At 37.3% G+C, this 21566-nt stretch overlaps 1 protein-coding gene and 1 pseudogene across 1 annotated transcript in view; one reads left to right on the top strand and one right to left on the bottom strand.

Annotated features, from left to right (window-relative positions):
• Positions 1-21566, top strand: part of LOC135709432 (protein sax-3-like) — a 798478-nt gene that overhangs the window by 712220 nt on the left and 64692 nt on the right. The window lies entirely within an intron of this gene.
• Positions 1379-3234, bottom strand: LOC135709503 (farnesyl pyrophosphate synthase-like; annotated as a pseudogene).

The following is a 21566-nucleotide window of genomic DNA, read 5'->3' as shown; positions in this document are numbered from 1 at the left end:
ACTGCACACAAACCACTCCGGGACTAGCATCAACGGATCGGAAATTGCCGGTTTGCATGACTGAATGTTTGACTGACTGGTCCGATGAGATCGGTCTATTAGAGCAACAAGTGGTTAAAACAAGAGCGATTTGTTTGCGGACTGCGCGTGACTGTGGCTATGTAGATTTGAGTATCGATGGGCAGTTTTCGAGTGACGGAACCTGTAATTTAAAATTGTTTAGCTTGGTTGGCGAACTTTGGCTGAGTAAAAGATTGCCGAGGCACGCGATAATCGCAGGGTAGCTGGGGAAACTGTTGCACAATGTAGCTGTAGATGGATTAGATGTGGGTTGTTGTTGATTCAAGTTTTGTTGGTGATGGCTTCTATTTCTCGATGTTAAGCACGATGATGTGCTTGTGCATTCTATAACTCTATATGTTGATATTTTATCTCAGGAAATTTTGGAAAATCATGAAATGAATAACGAACCACAGAAGGGAAAATGATGCACAGAAAATTGAATTCGAAAATGGGATTTTAGGTAAATAAATTATTAGACTTTCTAAAATTCAGATTTTCTATGACTTGATTTGATCGACTCATGCTGTAATGTTTTCGAATTTTCTTGAAATTTTCTTCCAACTTCTCTGTAAATATGTTTTTCTGCTTGTCCTGAAGTTTTCTTGAATCTTAAAAAATTATTTAATTTTACTGACGTGAATGTGTCTGCTCTGAAATTTTCGGAAATTTGCAACTCTCCTGAAACCCTTTATTCTGCTCTTAATTTGATTGAACTGAACTAAAAAATCCCTAAACGTCCGTTCCTGATGTTCATTTAACTAACTGATGCAATTTATTAATTAATTATAAAAGGAAATTTATTTGAATAGTTGCAGTTTAAAACACAGAGCGAGTGACTATTTTCAATAGGGCTAAACATTGTTCATTTTTTGTTTAATTCTAGAGGATCATATAATATGAGCTCTTAAAGGTGATCCAAAATACGTTAAGCTCAAAGAAACTTATCCTGAATAATGAATTTATATTTTTGAACTTGATAACGGTCCAATCATGGGCTACAGTACTATGATAAGACCTAAATTGTTATTGTTGCTTGAGTACAGGGATGCCAGATTTGACGACATGTCTTCATTTTGAAGACATTTGAAATGCTGTTAAGATTTTGTTGTTGTTGGGTTGGGTATAGAAGAGTTGCAGACGCTGACAGTAGGTAAGTTAGTCAAACGCGCAGTCTTATCAAGTAGATTTGAGGAAATACCTCAAGTCCCTTCATCCATTAATGTATGAGCTAGTTAAAAGAGTGTGTGGTTGACTAGTACTGTCGCATTAATGGCCCTTCGCTATTTTTTTTGTTCATTAATTGATGTTATTTATATATTAATGAATAATGATGATCTTTTTTACATCAATGTGTATCAAATAGTTATCGTTTGTCCTTAATTAAAAATAACTTACGCCTGACATTATTCAATATCCAAAAGATCATAATTAAAGCATACACAATAAGGCTTCTCTATTCGGAATCAAGGATTAATCAATATGTTTTTGTAGTTGCTTTGATTACTCCCTTCTAATAAGCTGTTAGAAATGACAATTTAGTGTAATTTTTTAAATGCGGTTCAACATCCTGGATTGAACAGGCAAAAGTACAATTAGTCCTGATTAAAACACGAAAACATCATCACAAATTATCGTTATTTTACAATCAACGATAAAGTTAATGAACTGATGGCTAAAATTCTCTAAAAACCTCGGCCACTTCTATTTTTCTAAATCAAAACGCACACTGGCAGACAGTTTGGCCAGTCTTTTAGGAGGAAAGGTTACAGGTAATAAAGGTTCCTAATTCTACAATTATTCGGTTGCAACCTTTTCGGTTGCCATCCAATTAACGGATGATCTAACAATCCCGACGATAGATCTTCTCCATAATTTTGAAGAACAGTTTGTGCGGAATTCCTCTGGAAATTTGCTGAATGTGCGTTTTAATCATGTTGTACGATTCTTCCTCATAGATGGCGGCATAGGTCGTCGGAAGGCCCAGCTCTTCGTATAGCTTCTTCTTCGGGATACCATCTCCGGGTCACTGGATCCGTAGCTCTGTTTCATAAATTCCTTCTGGTCATCGGAAGCGCGTTGCATTGCTACGACGGACAGCCAAGTACATTTACCTTCCTCGATGTCGGTACCGATCTTACCGGTAACAGCTGGATCACCGAAGCAGTCCAGGAAGTCATCCTGAGTCTGATAGACAAGACCAATCTCCAGCAGAATGGTTTTGGTCTGGCGGAATACTTCCATATCGGTGAAACCAGTCATGTGCATGGCAGGCCACCGGGAGGTAGAACGTGTAGTAGGCAGCCTTATGACAAACGATGGATTTGCACAGATCCATCGTGTATTTCGTGACATCCATTCTGGCCGATCAGAGATCCAACGATTGTCCGATGGTTGTGATGAATTTAATTTCATTAAACAATTCCACCAATTTGGTGTAGTATCGATCATCAGGGCATCGTTGATACCCAAAAGTTTAACGTCCTCCAGTTTACACCAACATGGCTGAGCACGGCGAGTCTGACTGCCATCCATTGCTTCATCACAAATAAGGAACACCGATTGGAACATTTCAATACAACAAGAGTCAGATCTTTACTCTTGGACAGCATCCGGTAAGCCAATACGGCAGTTAGACCACGGTTTTTCTTACCCTGCGGTACATTTTACTGCAAGGCCCGGACGAACCACTTGGGGGCCAATGTGTTGTCGTATTTCTTAGAATACTCAGTCAAATCACGGACTAGATCGGGAAAGAAGGCCATAAACTCACGGCTCTCGCTTTTGGTGACGGCAGTTTGTGTGGCCGCTTCAGATACCGAGTTGTTGAGGGTGGATAATGTCCTCGATACTTTCTTCAGTCTAAGCTGCATCTTGCTATTGTAGTCACGGCTGATTTTCTGGTTCTGGTTCTCTCGCATGGTCATGTAATCTTAGTTCACTGCTCTTTGAGATGGCCCGGTCATGCTGGATCTGAACGCGAGTCTCTGTCGACCGTGCCAGCTGACGGCCGATGGTCTGCAGGGGGGCAGCTTTAATCAATGTGGACAATATATTTCTCAATTTATACAACAATTTTCGCAATCCGCTTTCTCAAAAGTTGTTCATTCACGACACGAGGCTATCTACAAAAATTGTTCCCAATTTTTTAACAAACTCCTTCACTCATACTACTTTCTATAGGTCTCTCACCTTAGAGACAGAAACGGGTTTGCTGGCTATGATTGACACCTTCGTTTAACACTCTTCTTTTCTCTGGCAAAATTGGTCTTTTGATCAATTGAGTACACTGAAACCTGCTTTATAGGTGAGGTCGAACCACACAGTAAAATCTGCGACTTTTCGTAATGACGAGTTGAAACAACTGTGTTTCCATTTTTTCTATTCCATTTTCACACTGCCGTACTCTTATGGAACTATAATCTATTCTCTTCAGAACTTTCTCTAGCTAATAAATTATCGCATTAAATCTTCATGTTGATATTAGAATAGCATTTCCACCCAACTATATCAAAATAGAGTTAAAAATTTGTTGTCCATATCTTCATTTTCATAGCAACAAATCTACACTTGTCTGCTTGAAATTGGAAAAAAAACCTTAACAAACCTTTTAAATTCCAATATATCTAACTAATAAATTATCGCACTCAATCTTCATGTTGATATTAGAATAGTCCTTCTTGTTGATGATTATCAATACTGTAAATAATGTATTGGAAAATATCTACACTTTACTGAAATCTTCGATTAGCTGGAGATTTTCCTAATACTTTCTGATCAACCTGCAGTCTTGGAAAAATATTTTAAAGATGTCATTTGTATTTTCTAACGGTTGGATATCTGCAGAACTTGCAAAGGAAATATGGATTTCGGTAAAATTTACCGAACTCTCAACAGCTGAACTGTTCGGCTAAATCGAAGCAGTTCAATTTAATTGCTTTAAAGCAAGACCCATCAACTCATGAACCGGGGATTAACGGCTTTACTTACCTTCCGAAGGAAGGCGTGATCAGAGATTTTATGCCTCAGAAAATCCAGGCGGCGCCAACCGGGATTGAACACAGGCCTTTTGGGGTGAGAGGCAACCACGCTTACCACTACACCACCGGCGCCGCTCTGGCTGCAAAGTTCACGCATCGTTGGCCGTTGTCGTTCGATACGACATGCAGGCTGTTTGGGCCAATTGCCGGTCTATACATGGCCGATGACGATTTTGACGTCCCGTTGCAAACAGCCGTCGTACACCTACTCCAGCTGCGCATAGAACGTTTCTTTCTCGTCTTCGGGTCTCCCTTCGTGTGGGCAGTGCACGTTGATGATGCTGTAGTTGAAGAAACGGCCCTTAATCCTCAACTTGCACATCCTCGCGTTGATGGGCTGCCAACCAATCATGCGTTGGCGCATCTTACCCAGCACTTAAAACCCGATTTCCAACCCGTTGATGGTGCCACAGCTCTGGAAGAAAGTAGCCGCTTGATGCCCGCTTTTCCATACCTTTTGTCCCGTCCAGCAAAGTTCCTACAGTGCTACGACTTTGAAGTTGCGTGGTTGAAGTTCGTCATAGGTTGACCTATGGCAGCCCGGGATTTGCAATTCTATGTTCCGAGTTTCCAATCGTAGTCCTTATTTCGTTGCGTAGGTCTGTGCCGATTGTTCCGATCCGTATTTCTTTCTTCAGTATTTGCAACTTTATGTGGCCAAATCGCAACCAGCTACTTCCCGAGTAGGGAGATTACGGCTAACTTAGGGTTGGATAAACCTAAAAATGCTCTGTTATCGTCATCCCTGACATTAGTGACTTATAAACAATAGTGCATAAGCGACAACGATGCTCCCCCGTTCTTGTTCGCATTACTGACTGCAAATAGCACTGCCAGCAACCCCACCGAGCACCGCGTGGAGGTAAGAATCGGAGTTCAAATGCACAGAGGACATAAGTCACCGATCGTCTGGCAGAGCCCGACAACCACAGACAGATGCTCTTATGCACCTGCTTTGCCCGGCCATCGTCCTGTGGTTACCACTCCAGTGTTCTTAGAAGTTTGCAGAGATATTTTAAGATCCCTTGAACTAGTCTCTAAACTAATCCAAGGCTACAAAAAGCGCCCTGAAATTATATAGAGGTCTCCGAACTATACTGAGGTTCCCTGAAATTGAATAATGTTCCCTTAACTTCCCCAATGATCCTTATCCTTAGAGATAAACCAGCCAACGGAAGAAAAACAAACCCCACTTCTAGGTAATTTTCTAAGCGTTTCCAAAGTTCCCTGAGCTTCTACGATTCTTCTGAAGATTTGTAACATTCCCACAATTTCTATTAAGTTTCCAGATTTTCAACGTAGTTCCTTGAACTTTTTAGAAGTCATTTAAGTTGTATGAAAATCTGTGGAGTTAACGAAAAATCCCTGAACTATTTACCAATTTGTAAAGCATGAAGGCGTCTCATTAGGCTATCGATTAAATATCGATATAATATAATTTCTCGAAGTTATTTCATCAAGCCTATTGCATTAAATAAAAGTAGTCAACATTAAGGACATTAATTAAATTTGTGGTTCAATTTTATTAATCGCTGTTGAAATGTAACCTTGATAATTGTAATGTAATTCTAGAGGGAGGTGACCTGGTCCCATTGGCACCCTAATTAGCTACGCCAATGAGTAAGTGAGCTACTGGTCTGTGGAAAGCAAAAATCGTAAAATTATGCATGTAATGTGGCTTTTAACCAGAGTAACAAATGTCAGTCAATTTCGTTACCCAACACTACTTATATGCTCAGCACTCCAAAATATGGCAAATATGCCAAATGGTTGCCTTTCAATTACCGTGTACTCAGTGTTCACTCGGCTGTCGACAGAAGCAGACCACCCTTAATGTGTGTCAGGTGATCGTCTGTTTACTCGGCAGTTACCATTGTGTGGTTCTCCTCATTGTTCTTCATCAGCAGTTATTTCAGTCGATGCGTCGTCGACTTTGGATGCAGTGATGAATGTGTGAGTGCTGACCACGTTTTGCGTCCATTATTGCTGTAAAGGAAGCGCTCTGCCTCCCGTTGGAAATACTGCCATACAATGAAACCGTTGGAAGCGGCTCCCGTTCTGATGGAGGAGACTTATTGGATAGCGGAAGATAAAGTGTTTATAGTGTTGTACCTTTTGACTATAGTTTTAAGATGTTTTGTATAGTGAACAAGAATCCCTGGCTCTGTAAAGTTAATTCGGTTGAGCCTTATCAAATAAATTAATAAACATAAAAAATAAAAATTACCGTGTACTGAATTATTGAGTCCTGAAAAATGGTCCTAAATGGACCTTACAGTCTAAAATGTCGATCCATCCCATGACTGATAAACCCCAAAACAAGTTGATACGGACCTGTAATTTTAGTCTAAAAGTAAACAAACTAGGCTAGATGCTTTAAGTTAGCGGATCAGTGGTGCTCAGCTGAAGACATATGGCGGTCCATATTGCAAGTTTCTACGTAAAGTGCGGACCACAATCAGCACCGTAGTAAGAGGATGGCGAAAACAGTCAAGGGAGATAAGCTAAAGGAGCGCTCCAAAGAGAGTCAGTCCGCATCGTGCTCTCTTGCCGTGCGGATCTATTTGCTTTTTGCTTAAGGAAGTGTTACTACTACCTAAAGCTACAACAAATTTAAACAGCACTTTTCAGTGCTCAACCTGTAAAAATTTTCTACCTTTTTCAACTCCTCTTATTCCTCTTCGATCCTTGATTGGACCCTACCCGAGGTAATCCTTCTTGGATATCGATTTGGAAAATTCCTCTTCGATCCTTCAGATTCTTATAGTAATCTGCTTGGAAGTCGATTTGGATAAAAAATTTACTGCCGCCATGGCGCCTAAACGCAAAAGAAAGGGGAAAACTCTTGACCCCCCTTCTGAAGAAATTAATTTGAGTAATCAATTTGATTTGCTCACGGATGATGAGAATGATCCATCATCCAAGAAAAATTCTAGTAAACTTTCCCGGCTTAATGCCAAGAAGGAAAAGATTCCCCCTATTGTGATAACCACTTCCGATTTCCATGCTCTTCGCATGGAACTTTTGAATTTCGTGAAAGTTAAGTTTTCACTACAAATTGGACGTCGGGGTGAATGCCGTGTATTGGCTGAAACCTTGGACGGATTTAAATGTCTTCTCAAGTATCTTACTGAGAAGAAGCACAAATTTTTTACTTACGACACCAAAACTGAACGTGTGTTCAAGGTTGTCATGAAAGGACTGGCCAGTGGTGAATCCCTGGATCAGATCAAAGATGAACTGGCAAAATTACTTGGAGTTGTGCCACTCCAAGTAATCAAAATGAAAATGAAATCCCGTCCTGGCGATTCGCGCAACGGGATTTCTAATGATTTTTATTTAGTTCACTTCAAGTCTAGTGAACTAAACAACCTTAAGGCCTTAGAAAAAGCTAGCCTTATGCTCCATGTCCGAGTGAAGTGGGAACACTTCAGGAAGACTGGATAAAATTTCCAAAACCTCACTCAGTGCCGTAAGTGCCAGGGATGGGGTCACGGAACTAAAAATTGCTACATGCCAGCTAAATGCATGAATTGTGGTGATTCCTCTCACGCAAAGGACGACTGTTGTGAAGGAATACTAACCAACGTTCTAACGGAAATTTTGACAATTTTGACTTAGGAAGCATTACTGCCCCTAAAATGGAATTTTTACAGAATTCATTAATTGACATGATTTCTGATATGCTTAAATCTAACTCCATGTTTGATGCTATTCAAACTGGAGTAAAATTTGCTAATCATATTGTCATGACTTTAAAATTCAGTAATGGATTTTAAAGCATTAAACATTTTAAATTGGAATGCTCGATCTCTTAAAGATAATGAAGACGAGCTATTTAACTTTTTGAGAGTTCATAACGTGCATATTGACGTTATAACTGAAACGTTCCTTAAACCTGACCATAAGGTTAAGAAGGACGCAAATTACTTGATTTATAGAAATGATCGTCTTGATGGACCCTGTGGTGGCGTTGCCATCATTATTCATAGACGAATCAAGCATAAATTTCTTTCTTCATTTGAAACCAAAGTTTTTGAAACAGCAAAAGAATTTTCTCAAAGGTGACCTTCAGAAACTTACCCGTCATAGGTCTAAATTCTACATTATTGGTGATTTTAATGCAAAACACCGCTCATGGAATAATGCTCAAAGCAATTCCAATGGTAATATTCTGTTTGATGATTGTTCTGCAGGTTATTACACTATTCAATATCCAAACAGCCCAACATGCTTTTCTTCTGCAAGAAATCCCTCAACTATTGATTTGGTCTTAACTGATTCATGTCATCTTTGTAGCCAATTGGTTACCCATGCTGACTTCGGTTCTGATCCTGAACCTTCCAGTAACTTTTGAAATATCTCAAGAAATAATTTCTAATCCCAACAGCTTTACTTTCAATTACCATAGGGCTGATTGGGAGCAATATTGAACATTTATGGAATATAACTTCGATCCAAACATTCCTTTGCAAACCAAAGATGAAATTAATTATGCTCTTGAATCTCTGACTACTTCTATAGTTGAAGCAAGAGCTGCCTCAGTACCAAAATGCGAGGTTAAATTCGATTCAATTATAATAGACGATGATCTTCAGCTCTTGATCCGTCTTAAAAATGTCCGTAGGAGACAATTTCAAAGAACACGCGATCCTGCCATGAAAGTTATCTGGCGGGATTTGCAAAAACAAATTAAAAAGCGATTCTCTGCCCTGAGGAACAAAACTTTTGAAAATAATGTTTCTAATGTATCTAAAAATAATGTTAGACCCGAGTTCCAAACCCTTTTGGAAACTCACAAAAATTTTGAAAAACCTCAAAAGCCAATTCCAGCGCTTAAAGAAGGTGGTAAAATTTTGATCACAAATTTGGAAAAAGCTCAGAAACTTGCTAAGCAATTCGAGAGTTCCCATAACTTCAGTTTGGGTCTTACTAGTCCTATTGAGAATCAGGTTGCTCGGGATTTTCGGAATATTTTCTCTCGGGAAAATATTTTTGATGATTCCTGGGGGACTGATTTGGACGAAGTAAGGTCTATAACTAAAAAATTTCAAAATATGAAAGCTCCAGGTGATAATGGAATTTTCTATATCCTCATCAAAAAACTCCCAGAGAGTACCTTGTCTTTCCTGGTAAAATTATTTAACAGATGTTTCCATTTGGCATACTTTCCTGATAAATGGAAAAATGCAAAAGTTGTTCCAATTTTGAAGCCGGATTAAAATCCAGCTGAAGCTTCTAGCTACCGTCCAATAAGTTTGCTTTCTTCAATAAGTGAACTTTTTGAAAAAATAATTTTGAATAGAATGATGCTTCACATCAATACGAACTCAATTTTTGCAGATGAGCAGTTTGGATTTCGCCATGGGCATTCAACTACTCATCAACTCTTGAGAGTTACCAATTTAATTCGTTCAAACAAATCTGAAGGCCACTCAACTGGAGTTGCTCTTCTAGACATAGAAAAAGCATTCGACAGTGTTTGGCATGAAGGTTTGATTGCTAAATTGAAAAAGTTTAATTTTCCACTTTACATTATGAAATTAGTTCAAAATTATTTAACTGACAGAACTCTGCAGGTAAATTATCAAAATTCCAAATCTAATCGACTACCTGTTAGAGCAGGAGTTCCTCAGGGTAGCATTCTTGGGCCTATATTGTATAACATTTTCACTTCGGACCTCCCTGATTTGCCTCAGGGTTGCCACAAATCTTTGTTCGCTGATGACACAGGCATTTCCGCTAAAGGAAGAAGTCTTCGTGTTATTTGCAGCAGACTGCAGAAAAGTTTAGATATTTTCTCTGCTTATTTACAAAAATGGAAGATTTCTCCCAACGCTTCCAAAACTCATCTTGTAATATTTCCACATAAGCATAGAGCTTCCTTTTTGAAACCTAGTAGTAGTCACATAGTCACTATGAATGGAGTTCCAATTTCCTGGTCAAACCAAGTGAAATATCTTGGATTAATACTTGACCAAAAATTAACTTTTAAAGATCACATTGAGGGCATTCACGCTAAATTTAACAAATATATTAAATGTTTGTATCCTCTTATAAACAGGAAATCCAAACTTTGCCTGACGAATAAACTTCTAATATTTAAACAAGTTTTTAGACCGGCCATGCTTTACGCTGTGCCAATATGGTCTTGTTGTTGCACTACCAGGAAAAAAGCACTTCAAAGGATTCAGAACAAAGTTCAGAAGATGATTTTGAAGTTGCCTCCCTAGTACAGTACTACCGAAGTACATAGAATTTCGAATGTTGAGACTTTAGAACAAATGTCCAACAAAATAATTAATAATTTCAGGCAAAAATCGTTGCAATCCTCAATTGCAACGCTTAATTCCCTTTATACTTAGATAAGATTTAGTTTTAGTTTTTAGTTTTAAGATATCAATTGTTGCAGGTTTAAAAAACCTGTTTAAAATACTGAATTGCCAAGACAGGAACAATGTAAAAACACTTAGATATATATCATAACAATTAAGGCTGGTAAGTTACTGTAGTAACTGGAGCACCTAGGTTAAAAATGAAATGTAATTTATTTTGAATTTGGAACAAATAAAGATAATTCATTGCATCAATCATATTTTTTTCTAGAGCTTGGAAAAACTAAGATCACGAATCATTGAAATTATTGTTTATATAAAACTGTAGCAGATTTTAAGAGCTCTAAAATAACATTCATATTTTTAACTTGAATATCTCGAAAGATTTCCGAGTTATAAATAGAATCATGAAAATTATCCGAATTCTGCTATACTGAACGCCATGTTTAACACGGTTGAATTTTGGATAGTTAAAAATTATAGTAAGATTTTTTTCAGAAACCTTGAGCTTGATCTGTCTTGAACTTGGATGAATTCACAGGAAAAAAAATATATTGGAATTTCGATGAGAATTGGCATAATCCAAAGATTATTCCGATTAGAACTCTTAAGGATTTTTGGAAAGTATTCATAAGAAATTTCGAGGATACTAGAAAGTAATTCTGAAAAGAAATTGAGCGGCTTTGTCAGGAAACCTTCAGGAAAATACTAGAGGATGTTTCCAAAAGATATCCAAAACTCCACAACTCCAAATAATTTCTACGCAATGCTGACAAGTACTTCTTAGGAATTCTGATCATAATTTGACAAGAACTTTAAAAGAATCTGTATCTGAAGTTGATCTTAAAGATAATTTAATATTTTCGACTGCGTCAAGGAGTGGTTGTCTAGCATTATTTTGAGTAAAATTCCATGAAAGTTAAAACTCACAACATCAGTGAATAGTGTATGAAAGTTTAGAGGAGAATTCAACATGTATATATGTATGTAAGGTAGCCACCATCCCTTCAAAGATCATGTCTTGTATGCAGCTCCACTTAATAGCAAGATCAATTTGAGCTACCGATCTGAATTCACAATATCGCTGTATGAAGGGCCAAAGACGGAGGTGAGCGGTTCCATATCATTAAAGCAACGAGTAATTTTCATCTTTTTTGATTTGCATGAAACCTTGCATACAAGTTTTTGGGGAAGAAAAACGCCGTTTTGCATACTTGGTTCGCCATTTTGAATCTAGCCTTACTTATGAGAAGGGCCTATGAAAAATGCACATGATATCTTCAAAAAATTGTATCTCGGAAACGGTTTGTCCGATTGGTTTGGTGTCTTGGGCGAAGTTTTAGACAATTGTTGGTGTTATATGGAGAAAATATGCACGGTAAAAAAAAAGTTTGGTATTTGTGTTTTGAACTAAAATATAAATTTTCCCTTTAAAGTGACATGTCAATAATTTTTTTATTATCTTTATGTTATAGCTGACTGAAAATGCTATCTAGTGCACAGTAGGTTGTTCTGGAGAAAAATAGGTTACGATGAAAAAAATTGTTTTTTAAAAAAATACAATTTTCAAAAAAGCTATTAAGAAAAGTCAAAAAAGTTTGTCACCCTAATTTTATGAAAGTACATCAAATTTTCAAACAAAAAGTACTTCGGTAACATTTTTCTAAGATGCACCGTTTAGAAGATATTACTGATTTAATATTGTTTTTTTTTGATAACTTAATAAGTTTTGGCCCTTTTCGGATGTACTCCGTGTTTTTCCAGTTTCAAAAATATTTTTTTCAGAAAGATTGGAAAATTTTGAGTTAAAATGACACTGACAGCTTAAAGATTCGAGTGAAATTCTCTGCCTTAAAAGTATTTTGAAAAACAAGTTACAAAATCCCACTATCAGGAACAATGATTTCTTCAAGTGATTTTTGGTGCGTTGTGCTGAAAATGTGCATTCAACTCTTGCATATCGCCTAACAGTTTAATCCATTTAAACTGGATGTGTTTATACTGTGCATATTTTCTCTCTATTGCCGAACATCGCCACAGACATCAAACCGATGAGACAACTCGATTTCGAGATACACCTTTTTGAGAACTGCAAATGTAAGCTCCTCAATTAGCAAGATTCAAAAGAGCGAATTAAGCTTATTTTTCAGGGATGGTGATTGTGCGCAATAAAAAATAACATTATATGTTGGATATCATCAGTTTATTTTTATTCCTGTATTTTTATAAAATTATTGTTTACACAACTTTCTTAACAATATTGAATATTTTGGCATCATTGTCAGGACAGTTTGAATAAAGCTTTGCCTTTATTGTATTTTCTGATAGAGGAAGAAATGAGTGGAATTTTAGAGTTCCTTGAATTGTTTTTGCATTATTATATTGATTATTTAGCAGCAAAGACATATTTTCGTATTCTTCTGTAGTAGAATAACAAAATTACAACTTTGTAAGTTCTTCTTCTTTTCGTTTGTTTGCCCAATTAAACAACTCTCTTGCAGTCTTTATCGGGTGTTCGCGTTCTTTGGCTAAACTTGCTCTGGTAGCCACCTCCAATAGCATCGCATGGACCTTTTCCGTGCGATGTTGCGAAGAAATGCCATTCAGCGTCAATACCATACTTTGACTTAAATTTACAAAGGCTAGAAAAGTTTTTTCGGTTTTTATACTGTGAAGCAGCACCATCTGACATAAAATAAATTTTTTTTATGTTTTTATTTTGATCAATTTGTAAAAAGTTTATCATTTTATCAATAAACAAATTGACAGCGACTGAATCATGTCTTAGTTCTTCAGAAATTATAATGAAGCTAAAATGTTTAATGTGCATATTTTCAGTATAATATATTACGAAAGGATGGATTGTGGCCTGTTGCACGTTCCAATGGTGTGATTGAACTTCATCCTGCAAAACGAAGCTGTAATTTTCAGAAAAGTCACAAATAGCTAAAAATTCACCATCTTGCAAGTTTTGTTTTGTAGTTTTCAAAAAATTGGATTGTTCGGTTTTTACAAAATCATGCGGAATCAAACTTTCTAATTTTGAGCTGAAAAATGAAACAAACTCATCGGTTTGCTTTACAATAGTTTCTAAATCACATCTGTCAGTGGTAACCCATTGTTCGAATGAAAGCTTTTCAACAAAGTTTTCTTCCAGTTGTTTCAATAAACTGTCTTCTAAAACTGAGGTATCTGGGCAGTTTTTACATCTTCGTAGATGGCAATGAGTTGTCTTATTTTCGCAAAGTAATCTATTCGTTAATGTTTTTAGATCATTCAAGACATTGTATTTTTTTAAGCTATGTAGAATTAAATTGACATTTTCATGCGTAGTGCAAACGCAAACATTATGTGTTCCTGTGATAGTCAATAGTTTACATTGCCTTGGCCGGAGGCTTGCAAATGATGAAAACCCTATTTTTACATTGACGTACATTTCATTAAAGCGATTAAAAGCTTCTCTCAATGTCATCATTAACAATCTTTTCTGAACAGCTAATCTCTTATTTCCTGTCTTTACGCTAACAAAATCTCTTTGGCCTGGCATTGCACGGCTTATATCATCGTCCTCAAAAAAATTCAAAACCAGTTCTTTTATTTCATTACTCAAAGCTTTTCCAGAGCTTGAACCTTGAGATGAATCATATACATTATCTCTTTCCTTTCTTGCATCTGATGCCATATTTCTACTGGTTTTAAATTCGTCTACAATTTTTTGTACTGACCATGATTTTGGCAACAATGATAAAATTGATAGTTTTTCTTGCCTTGTGGCTGAATTTAAAAATTTAATTTTCATATTTTCTATGACTTCATCCAACTCGTTTGCTTTTTCTGTTTTAGCGTCTAATTTAAAAAGATTTCTTCGTACACCTTCGACGATTTCAGCGCACTTTTTTTCAGGATAGTGAACATTTTTAACCTTACCTAAATCTATAGGCGAAACACGAATAGCTGCTATTCCTCGGTTGAATATTTCGACGTCTACAGGCATCGTGAAGTCTTCATTTGATTTAATTGTGCTTAGCGTTGACTCTGATGGTATCGTGACCAAACTTTCAACAGTTGGCATCCTTGAGCCGCCGGCTACGCTTTGTTCCTCGTTTTGGGTGAGGTGAGCTCTTGAATCAATATGTAGACGGCAAGACGAACAAACACGAAAATCCTTGGTGTTCAGTGTGGATACCTTGGAAAATCCAATTGATTTTAGTTTTTGGATGATACCATCCGTGAGATATCGCAGCTCTTTCGAACACTGAATGTCTTTGAATGGGCGAATACATCTTATTTTACTCATTTTGTAATCTGTAACATAGAAAATATTTTCCAATTGTTAGTTTTGTACGAAAATATCACAAAACATATAATTAAAATGTTTATTTAAAACTTACCTTTGCACCAAAACGTGTTACACTTTCCTTTACAATTATTATGTTATCAAACAACACTGGATCTCGTTCAAAAACACAGGATTATGAGCTGAAATTACTATAATCACTATGCTACTAGCAACCTTTCTGCATTTACTGTTTGGTTTTCCCTAGTAGATACTGGATGAATTCAGAACCGAGTCAGACATTATTATACAGCTCACGGGTAGAAATCATAGAATGCTGGGTAAAGACTGTTGGAAGATAGGTAGAGTTGAACGCTCAGGTATCGTCGAACCTTCAGGTACGAGTTTGGAGAGTTGGAGCGAGGTAGATTTGCTGGCGTAGGTATATTGTTATTGAAGAAGATTGTAAATTGTATATACCTGGAATGAATAAAGAGTGCGGCGATTGTTGATTGAGGTATCAGTTTGATGGAAGGTGACTACTGCGTTCTTTTTATTTATTATTAAGGAACGGTCAACGACGGAGCTAGCCTCGTTATGGCCAGCGTGGCCATGGTGGACTAGTTCCAACAAAGACCATGTTTACAATCACCAACTGTACGTAGTACAGCTAACTGGTATCTGATTACCTGTATCTAATACTTGTTAGCACGTTTTCAGCACAACGCACCAAAAATCATTTGAAGAAATCATTGTTCCTGATAGTGGGATTTTGTAACTTGTTTTTCAAAATACTTTTAAGGCAGAGAATTTCACTCGAATCTTTAAGCTGTCCGTGTCATTTTAACTCAAAATTTTCCAATCTTTCCGAAAAAAATACTTTTGAAACTGGAAAAACACGGAGTACATCCGAAAAAGGCCAAAACTTATTAAGTTATCAAAAAAACAATATTAAATCAGTAATATCTTCTAAACGGTGCATCTTAGAAAAATGTTACCGAAGTACTTTTTGTTTGCAAATTTGATGTACTTTCATAAAATTAGGGTGACAAACTTTTTTGACTTTTCTTAATAGCTTTTTTGAAAATTGTATTTTTTTAAAAAACAATTTTTTTCATCGTAACCTATTTTTCTCCAGAACAACCTACTGTGCACTAGATAGCATTTTCAGTCAGCTATAACATAAGGATAATAAAAAAATTATTGACATGTCACTTTAAAGGGAAAATTTATATTTTAGTTCAAAACACAAATACCAAACTTTTTTTTTTACCGTGCATATTTTTTCCATATAACACCAACAATTTTCTAAAACTTCGCCCAAGACACCAAACCAATCGGACAAACCGTTTCCGAGATACAATTTTTTGAAGATATCATGTGCATTTTTCATAGGCCCTTCTCATAAGTAAGGCTAGATTCAAAATGGCGAACCAAGTATGCAAAACGGCGTTTTTCTTCCCTAAAAACTTGTATGCAAGGTTTCATGCAAATCAAAAAATACAAAAAATAAAAACTGGAAAAATTTCCCACTTGTTCGTGGAACCGCTCAGGTGCGGACCCGTAAGCAGAGACACTTACGTGAAATCCACGGTATATTTAAGAATCTCCTTCCAATGATACGATCCAACAAATCGAATAACGCAATTCGCAATACTTATTAAGCTTCCTACAGGATGGTTTGTTAAGAAGGGTGCGTTAATCTCACTGAAACTGTTGTCGGAGTAGAATTTACACCACCACAATCGAATCGGTAGGATAAAGAAAATGACAGTGTTTATTCCCTCCTAGACTCCGGTTTTCATACCACTCCATTGTCCAGTTTCAGGTCAAATGATACCCTGATTCTCCCACCCAACCCAGTGTTTATTTATGTAAAGTAAATATATGTAATGGTGAAATGAAGTATTTCGGAAATATGAAATGAAGGGAATACAATTAAATGGATGCAATAAAAACTATAAATATTGTACACATAATAAGATGCACCTCTTTGTCTTAGAGGAGAATTCAACATAACTAAAAAATATTTGTAACGGAATTTAAGGAAAATTTGAAAGAAATTGAAAATCAAACTAGAACGGGAGCTTAATGAAACATTCGAGAGCAGATTTGAAAAAAAAGTAAAAGTTTGTATTCAAGACACGACCGTAGATTTGACGTAGGATTTCGTGCTTTGCATTAATATATACGCAATTTTTGTTTTATTCAATCAGCGAAAATTCAGCGAAAATTGATTGGAGGAATTTCTTGCTAAAATTTCCCAATCGCGAGATGTTCGCGATCAATCATATAAATTTGAGATCTTTTTGCTTTTTCCTAGCGTCCTGGAGAAAACTTTACTTAATTCGAAGTTTTTCTGGTTAACTGAAAAGGTGGTATTTGGTCATTGTGAGAATGTGTATGTACCACTTCAATACTGTTACGCATTCGACCACAAACGTTTGGTTGCTGGGTGCAGCAAGGTGAGAAAACGGTCAATGAAAATTAACTCTTAACCAACAATAATTTATGGTGGTCCTGAAAAGAACCGTTTTGTCGTGATGGTTGAGTAATGCTGAGCTATTAGGTTGTTCACAACGGCTCACGACGAGCAACTGAATCCGATCAGTAGCGGTGCGGCTTCTTCCTCCTTCTTCGTGAACAAACAATAAATTTGATTATATTTATTTTATAAGAACGATTGGGACCTCGGTTGGAATAGCCTAAAAAGCTTACTGATGTTGAACAAGCAATGAGCGTGCTTTTTGTAATGAAATCACATAACATCCTTGTGTCAAAAATTTAAGCATCTCAAACTTAAGAAAATGTTCATAGTTAAATTTTGTAACTAGCTTTTTTTAAAGATATTGAATATTTCATAATCAGTTAAATCTCAGACATAGGACCCAAAATTAACTCTAGGAGTTTGAATTTGAAACATGTGCACACTGAATAAATTTCAAACATTTAAACCATAAAAACCTTTTATTTACAGGAGCTTTTTCGTTGTTCTTGATTTATTAATTTAACAAATACACATACAAAGCAAGAATTTTTCTTATGTGCAAAGGCATTCAAATCATCCTAAAGTTGAATTCCGGGCAGAAATTTTCGATGAAATTTATGCATAAAGGGTGATACGGTCAAAATTTGGTCAATATCAACTTGACGTATTTCTTTCAATTTTGCATTTAAAAAACCTGAACACCCCTCATTTGAAGGTGTGTGTGTGTAGAATGTTGCTCCTATTTTGATTTTGGAATTCACTCTTCAGTTGTCAAAATGCCGTCCAAGCAAGAAGAGCAGCGTATCAAAATTTTGCTCGCGCATCGCGAATATCCGAGCTACTCGCACGCAAAGTTGGCAAAATCGCTAAAAGTTGCCAAATCAACCGTTACAAATGTAATTAAAGTGTTTGGGGAACGTTTGTCGACAGCCAGGAAGTCTGGATCGGGGGGAAATCGAAAACCGGAAGCCGCTGAGACGACAAAGAGAGTTGCCGGTAGTTTCAAGCGAAACCCTAACCTCTCTCTCCGAGATGCCGCAAATAAGCTGGGTGTATCGTCTACAACCGTGCATCGAGCCAAAAAACGAGCCGGACTATCGACTTACAAGAAGGTAGTGACTCCAAATCGCGATGATAAACAAAATACGACGGCCAAAGCGCGATCCCGGAGGCTGTACACGACGATGCTGACGAAGTTTGACTGCGTGGTAATGGACGACGAAACCTACGTCAAAGCCGACTACAAGCAGCTTCCGGGACAGGAGTTTTATACGGCAAAAGGAAGGGGAAAGGTAGCAGATGTTTTCAAGCACATGAAACTGTCAAAGTTTGCAAAGAAATATCTGGTTTGGCAAGCCATCTGTACCTGTGGCTTGAAAAGCAGCATTTTCATAGCTTCCGGGACTGTCAACCAAGAAATTTACGTGAAAGAGTGTTTGAATAAACGTCTGCTGCCTTTCCTGAAGAAACACGGTTGTTCCGTACTGTTTTGGCCGGATTTGGCATCTTGCCATTACGGTAAAAAGGCCATGGAGTGGTACGCCGCCAACAACGTGCAGGTGGTTCCCAAGGACAAGAACCCTCCCAACACGCCAGAGCTCCACCCAATTGAGAAATACTGGGCTATTGTCAAGCGGAACCTAAAGAAGACCAAAAAAACTGCTAAGGGCGAGCAGCAGTTCAAGGCAAACTGGCTTTCTGCGGCGAAGAAGGTGGACAAGGTGGCTGTACAAAATCTGATGGCAGGGGTCAAGCGTAAGGCCCGGCAATTCGGATATGGAAAAGCGGAAGCCTAACTGAATATTTTTCCTGAATTTTATACTAATTGAACTTGAAAAAGAAATTTAATTTGATTTTTTAAATAAACGATTTCACCGATTTACACGCGTTTTCCCTTGACCAAATTTTGACCGTATCACCCTTTATTACAAATATGAAGAAATTTACACCTTTTCTTTATGCTGAATTCCGGCTGCTGGAGTGCTAATTCTTGGCCATGCACCTAAATCACCAAGGCACGGGTCTTCCCTATAGAGAATGTACAAAAATGTATGTATGTATGTATGTAAAGTAGCCACCATCCTTTCAAAGATCTTGTCTTGTATGCAGCTCCACTTAATAGCAAGATCAATTTGAGCTACCGATCTGAATTCACAATATCGCTGTATGCAGGGCCAAAAACGAAGGGATGGACCCGTAAGCTGAGACACTTACGCGAAATCCACGGAAATTTAAGAATCTCCTTCCAACGATACGATCCAACAAATCGAATAACACAATTCGCAATACTTAGAGAATGTACAAAAATGTCCATAAAATCTAGATTCATCATTCAAGATTCCATCAGATGCAGCTAATTGAATCTTTTGAATATTTCCTGAACAACCTACAGTCTTCAAAGAACATTGAATTTTTAAACAGTTGGAGATCCTCAGAACTTAATCAACCTGAACTGTTGGAAAAAATATCCAGAGAAATTTACTAATATCCACGTCTATATGGTAATCTTTTGAATATTTTTTGCTGCCTAGGAAGGATTTCTGAAAGAATATCATTTAATTTATATAACTTATGCAACTCCCTTAGGTTTTACAACATTTCCTCAACTTTTATGAAGTTACCAAAAGCTCATGGAAGTTTTTTGAAGTAATATCGTTGAAAAACTGCAATAGAATTTCCTAAACTGAAGTGAGGATCCCTGAAGTTCTTAGACGTTTATTGAACCATGTTATATGAAGCTTAATGCAGCTCCTGAAAATGCTATGAAATTTGCCAAACTTCTACATAATTTGCTGTACTTCTACGTTTCTCGTTGATTTTCTGCGAAGTTCCAAGAACGTAATTTCTTAAATTTGTAAGTAAGTTTCACAATTATTCCAAGTCCATCAGGCTTAAAAATGTACTCTAAAATTATATAGCGGTTTCCGATCGAAAATGAAATTATCTGAAATAAAATACGATTCTCATCACTTCTACGAAGTTCCTTAAATTGCTGCTTCTAGTCAAGAACATAAGAAAAGTAGTCAACAGGGCAGAAATTAAAAAAAATAGTAACATCGTACTTGAAAAGCCTGACAAAATACCGATGAGTAAAAACACCAACAATTCTGTAGGGGGTCTGGCCCCAATAGACCTAATAAAAATTGACAAAGTGTTCATTTTAGCAGATGCGTAGAAAAAATTCCAATCGATTGGCTTGTTTAGAAATAAAATCCATCTGTTATTGACAGAGTTATAAGTGTTCGAAACCTGACCACTTTTCGTAACGTGGTCGATTTTGATATGAAATCCAAGGGAATCATTATTTGATAAATGTTTCATACATTCCACAGACTGGAGGCATTCTGCGGCCACGAGTGGTCCACGGGCCATTGGTTGAGCCCCACCAGGTTAAACAATTGATTCCTACTTTCCCTTGAACGGAAATTGCTCACGTACACCGATAAGAAAAAAAAGTTGATTGTTGTACCATTTTCAAATTTCCAATCCCTAAAAATTCCACTTTACGATCAACTGAATGACTTTCGCAATAGGGGACAAGTAAATGGTCTATAACATTAAATATGCTTCAACGGTTTCCAAGCATAGGCATCGCTGTCGGCTCCATGCAAGCAACGAAAAGGCAGTAAATTTATATTGCTTCACTCCCGATCCGATGTTTAGGATTCCTTTCTACTTCGTTTATGACCCAATTCTAGTTCTAGATCACGAAGATCATCACAATCAATGGCCAACTTCCTCGCGTCGATGATGTTTCTATCGTGAGAGTAGATAAAGTTGATTTTCTCCGTTCCGAGCTCAGCGCAGTTTCGAAGAGGAGGAACTTTCTGCTGCCTCCAGCAGCTTAAATGGCACTTTCCGATGACGACGGTTGATTGAATTCAAAGTGTGGTGTCGAGGAAAAATTTCTCGCACGTCGTTTGCATCCGGAATGACTTGACGGTGAAAGATTCTACCGGTGCGATATGCCTGGCTTAAATAGCCAGGCGGTGGCGACGGTGACGCGTGATCCATGATGAATAAAAAAGCCATCAAGATGTTATCAGGAGCCCGCGCTCTCTCTCTCTCTCTCTCGGATTGTGGCGAAGAAAATCCTGAATAATTGCGTCCGCTTACTCAAGTTGCAGAAATTAATTACGAACGGGAGTCGTTTTTCATTTTCTGCAGCACCCAATTGACGATGGAACCAATCTTCGAAAGAAATATAACTGATAAAAATGAGAAATTAATCCTCTCTAATAAGTGGTGAAGAATTGGAAGAAGCCACCCGTCGTCTTCATCGCTGATGGGGGAGCTGCCACCCATCAGCGAGAACTTTTCCATTTTCAGCACAGAAGAGCGTGCAAGAAAATGATTCCTTCCGGTTC

Source organism: Ochlerotatus camptorhynchus, unplaced genomic scaffold (genome assembly GCF_037179485.1).
Source record: "Ochlerotatus camptorhynchus isolate MF236.1 unplaced genomic scaffold, CSIRO-AGI_Acam_v1.1 ptg000361l, whole genome shotgun sequence".
NCBI lineage: Eukaryota > Metazoa > Arthropoda > Insecta > Diptera > Culicidae > Ochlerotatus > Ochlerotatus camptorhynchus.
Note: the sequence above shows the minus strand (reverse complement) of the source record. Positions and strands in the feature narration are given on the sequence as shown.